Consider the following 5795-nt stretch of genomic DNA (forward strand, 5'->3'; position numbering starts at 1 on the left):
CCAAATATGCAAGTAGCATCTTTGTACATATTTTTAAAAGCTCTCTCTTCTTACACAATACTATCAAATGATTTTGGAGGTAAATCTCAACAGACTTCCTCCCCATTATAACTCTTTCTTATTCCTTGTGCATAGCTGCCCTGAAAACATCCCTTCAGGTTGCACCCCTACTTGTCATCTTGTTCCAGATGCTAAAAAACTCCAATTATGACTCTAGTTCCTATAGATATTGCATCTATCTAAATTATGCACATTCACATTTTTCCAATTATATATAGAGATATACATATAGAGCTATAGATAACTGTATATATGTATGCATGCATGCATGCCTATTGTATGTATAATTTGACTAGTATAAACTCATTCATTTTTTTCTTTTTTAAGAATTTTTTGACCACATACTAAGTGCCAGCTGTTGTGCTAGACTTTAGGGAGAAAAGATGAGATTTAAATAACCCCTGATCTTAAAGTGGTTATATTCTATTGAATGGGCCTAGACTTGTCCATAGATATTGGGTGTCTGGTTAAGAGCAATTCATCTGGGGCAGCTAGGTGCTGCAGTGGATAAAGCACCATTCCTGGATTCAGGAGAACCTGAGTTGAAATCCGGCCTCAGACATTTGACACTCACTTGCTGTGTAAACCTGGGCAAGTCACTTAACCTTCATTGCCCCACAAAAAAAAAAAAAAGAGAGAGAGAAATTCATCTGGTCTTTTGTCCTTCTGTTCACTGCATCTTTCTATCTACCTCTTCTATTTCCTTCAGTCATATTACCCCATATATTTTTTTCTTCTAGTCTCTCACTTTTATCCATTTTCTTTATCATACTTTTATTTCTTCATATTCTTTCTCTCTCTCCCTTACATATATACACGTATACACATATATGCCATAAGAGGGGTGTTAATCAATAGATTACCTATTTGGCCTGCCCACTTTGGGTTCTTATAAGTCAACTCTGGCACTGGTATGTATTATGTGGTAATGCCTCTTTATCCCTGCTTTCTTACGGAAAACCTCCAGGCACTTTGCTTTGTGATTTGTCTCTGGCCTTCTCTATTATGTGATTATAGCCTCTCCAAGCATCATATCCAATACTTTCTAGCTCTTAATGCCTCTTCTCCCAGTACATAGGCTGATTTCCTGCAGGAGGATTATGACTAACCTTTTCTTTTTCAAATACTGGGTAGGCTAAATCCTTATCCTTCTAGGTCTCAGGATTGTTTACCTAGATGATATATAACTGTGTCCCCTCCCCCACCTACATACACCTTACCCCTTACTCTCAGTTCCATTCGATCTTATTCTCAGCTTCAGTAGTTATTTCAAACTAGTCTTTCTACATGTAAATAAAAGTTTTCTCTTCTTCAAGATAATGCTCAAATGCAACAGCCTTTATCAAGTCTTTTCTTACCTTCCTCCCTCCTCCCACTCCAGCCAAAAGTAATTTCACTTCCTTGAATTAATGCTACCTTTTTTGCCTATCTTTCATTATTTATTTCACTTTCTACCTTCTATTGTAATAATAGATCTTCTTTGTATAGTTCTATACACTTTTCTCATACAGCTCTAAGAGACAATATAAATATTCTTTTTCTCAACTTAGATGTAAGAAAATTCAAGTTCTAAATAGTTAAGACATATGTTGAATATTTCACAGCTGATAAACAGCAGAGATCAGATGATATCCCTGTTTTCTGACTTTAAATTAAAGTAAGTTCTCTTTTCATATCAGGCTACTCCTGGTAAATTTACTTTTGAACTTTGTTTATTCATTCAGTAAATTTTTATTATATGCCTACTATGTGCAAGAAACTGTGCTAGGTGCTAACATATGTGTGTACCTAGGACAACCAGCCCAAACTCTATGTGTTCCTTTGGGTGATGGAAATAAAAAGATAAAAACAAAATTGCACCTGCCTATGAGAAGTCCATATTCAACAGAAGTTAAATGATGTGCCAAACATATAAGGAACAGAATAAAGGGAACTTTTCAAAGTTCTGGGAAAACAGCATGTGTTCAAATTGATCAATATAAAATAAATACAAATAAAATGAAAAATTTTATCTCCTATGTGTCTTATCTCCCCCACAATGTTTAGCACGTCATTGATGACTATGTTACAATATCTTATTGTTGTTGTTTGTCCTTCATTTTATAGGAGGACCATGACATTGGGAGGTGATGTCATAACTTGAAGTGAATTGGATTTAAATGACAGAGGCCTGTGCAAAGTCACCAGTCCCACTCTCTTCTCCAGAGCCATCTTGGGCCAGTGGAAAGATATACATGAGGAAGACTGGAGATGGCCCCAGATGTTTAAAGCAATTGGGGTTAGGTGACTTGTCCAGGGTCACACAGTTAATAAGAGTCAAATCTATGAGACAGAGATTTGAACTCAGGTCATCCTTACTGCAGAGCTAGTGATCTATCCACTGTACCACCTAGCTGCCCTATAATATCTTAAATACAGTTGAAACACAATCATTGATTGCTGAAAGAAGTAATGAAATTAGCATTTATAAAGAGTGAATGAAAGCAAAGTAGTAGATTCATTCTTAAAACAGACCACTTATTGTTGTATATAAAAAAAGAAACATTTTTTATGGTTATAAACTAGGTAGTCTTTAAACTTCTAAACTTTGTGGTAAAAATTTTTAACAGTCGGTTAGCGATAATGGAGAAATGCCAGTTTTTTAAGGACCACTCTTTCGGGGAGGAGACCAACGGCATGAACTATGCACACCAGTCCGCCTGCTAAGCATTCCACTTCCGGGGTGCAAGCTTAGAAGGCAAGGAGAGAATGGAAGTGGGATCTCTTGCATGCTCTCCTGGTCCGATGACTGGTGCTGCTCAGACAGACGCGGACTGGAGTTGGACGCAGCCCGGCTCGCTGTTAGCAGCACGCACCTGACTCAGTCTCTCTCTCTCTCCCCAAAGGTGGCCTTGGGCTTTTGGTGAGTTTTATATGGAATATAGACTAAGCTTAGACTTAAGACTATTTGCTTTGTATTTCTACTTTCCTATCCCTCTAATCAACGTCACCTGGTAACTACCACACAATAAAAGCTCTAACTAGAAAACCAGAAGCTTCTTCCATTTACTAGTCTGGGAGATAAATTAAGGGAAAGGTTAAAGAGGGGAGATTTGTGATCTAATATCCAATTTTAAATCTCACAACTTGGTTCATTGTTTTAAATGTATCAATACCAAAAGTGTATAAGTCATTCCTCAGAGAATAATTATTAGAAAAAAATTTCAAAGAACTTGTATCCAGGATTGTGGGGTAATTACTATTCTGGGCAAACAGAAGACATCACATCACATTGTTGGTATTACATTTAAAATTCCAAGACTAATGAATTCTTCAAACAGTAGACATCCATGTGGATCCATTTTTTATTATTTGCACTTTACAGAAATCTTACATAAAATAGTATAATAAAATCACACTACATAAAAATTTTACTATGTAAGTATTTATATTGTGAGATAGGTCACGGGCTTAACTGAAAGGGACATAGAGTATGCCCTCTGTGTTCCTCTCATCTAATTTAATTCCCACAGTTCCTGGAGTAGGTTTCATTATTAATCCTTTATGACTGTCTTAGATCATTATATTGCTGAGAATAGATAAATTATTGTTGTTACTGTATACAATTTTCTGGTTCTTTTCACTTCATTATACATCTATTCATGAAAGTTTTTCCAGTTTGTTTTTTTTTCTCTGAAATCATCTTGCTTGTCATTTCTTATAACAAAATAATATTCCATTACAATTATACACCACTGCTTGTTTTTGCCATTCCTCAATTGATGGACCCACCTTTGATTTCAAATTCTTAGCCACCACAAAAAGACTTGTTATATGTTTGTACAAATAGGTCCTTTTCCCCTTTTTTGGATGTCTTTGGGTTACAAACCTAGCAGTTGTATTGCTGGATCAAAGGATATTCACAGTTTTATACACCTTTGGGCATAGTTCCAATTTGTTTTCCAGAATGGTTGTATCAGATCACAACTCCACCAACAGTGCATTAGTGTCCCAGTTTTCACACATCCCCTCCAACATCCATTGTGTTCTGTTTTTAATATCTGCTTTAACAGGAGTAAAACAAAATACTGGAAAGCCCCAAGGTGGTTAAAGGGAAACTGAGGGGAAAAGTAACAAATGTATACAAAGTAGTAAAGATACTGTTGGCCAGACCCTGTCCAGGCTCAGGCTCAGACTCAGGTTCCAGTCTTCCAAATTCTTTCTTCCTGCTACTCCTTCAGTATGTTTGTAGAAGCAGGAGAACAGAGTGAGACATTAAGCTATGAACTAGTGGGGTGCCCAAACTTACAAAATCCACACTGTTGTTGTTCAGGTATTTTAGTCATACCCAACCCTTCGTGACTCCATTTGAGGTTTTATTTGCAAAAATTCTGGAATGGTTTGCCATTTCTTTCTCTAGTACATTTTACAGAGGAAGCTGAGGCAAACAGGTCTAAGTGGCTTGCCCAGGGTCACACAGCTAGTAAGTGTCTGACACTCTGTCTACTGCACCATCTCAGTACCCTCAATATCCACACTACCACTTTTTACCTTTTTTATTTATTTATTTTTTTTAGTAGCAGTTAGCAAGTTTAATTTGGTGAAAGCAGAGAGCAGGTAGGCCAAAGAGGACATGTGGTGGGAGTTGGAAGGAAGGATATTGGTAACCCTGACAATATAGTTAGATGCTTCAGGGGCGAGAGGATCATTTTCACACTGAGAAAATTAGGGAATTCTTTGTGGAAAGGGGACTTTTGTTCTCAGCCATTCAGCACCATGCAGACTCTCTTCATAGTTGATACAACCATTGCTGCCCTCATGCCCTGCCACCAACACTTCCACTCCTTCCTCAGTCATCTTCTCACCCAGAGTGATGAGGACATGTCATATTTCAGCCCCCATGACTGCGATTCCAGCTCCTCTACATAGTCTTCATATGTGCCCTGGTCCTTTTTCTTTGCTATAGTCTGCAGCATTGGCAGAAAATGTTCAAAGTCCAGCACCTTCACATTCATCTCATCACTCTTGGGATTCCCTAAGACCTTGAGCACCTCAGCATCGGTGGGATTCTGTCCCAAGGCCTGCATCATGTCCCCACACTGGCTGTATAAGATCTTTCCATCCCCCATACAGTCAAACAACTGGAAGGCCTCCTTGAACTCAGCAGTCTGATCCTCCATGAAGTCACACATGTTGACTGTGCAGTTCAGTCTCTGCTGCCAACTCTGCTGCTGCTTCTACTGTGTGCAATGGCTCCCCATACCACCACTCTTAAGGAAATGGTAGAAAAGTATGGGAGTTATTGAAATCAACACTTTCCATCCCTGAAACTTTGTGGCAAGGGACTAAGATATAATAGCTTTATTGGTCCATGCTTTTCTGGAGTGCTGTTGATGTTCAATTTTCCTTATTCTTTTTTTTTTTTTTTTTAGTGAGGCAATTAGGGTTAAGTGACTTGCCCAGGGTTTCACAGCTAGTAAGTGTTAAGTATCTGAGGCCGGATTTGAACTCAGGTACTCCTGAGTCCAGGGCCGATGCTCTATCCACTGTGCCACCTAGCTGCCCCCCTTATTCTTTATATTATTGACTTTCTTAAGTTATCTGTTTTATTCTTTAATAGTTGGCATTTATAGTACCTTAAGGTTTGCAGAGTACTTTATAATTATTACCTCATTTTATCCACAAAACAATCTTGGAGGATTGGGGCTACTATTATCCTCATTTTATAGATGAAGATACTGAGACTAATCTGAAGT

At 38.0% G+C, this 5795-nt stretch overlaps 1 pseudogene; it reads right to left on the reverse strand.

Moving 5' to 3' along the window:
- Positions 1-4764: 4764 nt before the first annotated feature.
- LOC122747402 lies at positions 4765-5231 on the reverse strand (annotated as a pseudogene).
- Between the last annotated feature and the right edge of the window lie 564 nt (positions 5232-5795).

This window comes from Dromiciops gliroides, chromosome 3 (assembly GCF_019393635.1).
Source record: "Dromiciops gliroides isolate mDroGli1 chromosome 3, mDroGli1.pri, whole genome shotgun sequence".
NCBI lineage: Eukaryota > Metazoa > Chordata > Mammalia > Microbiotheria > Microbiotheriidae > Dromiciops > Dromiciops gliroides.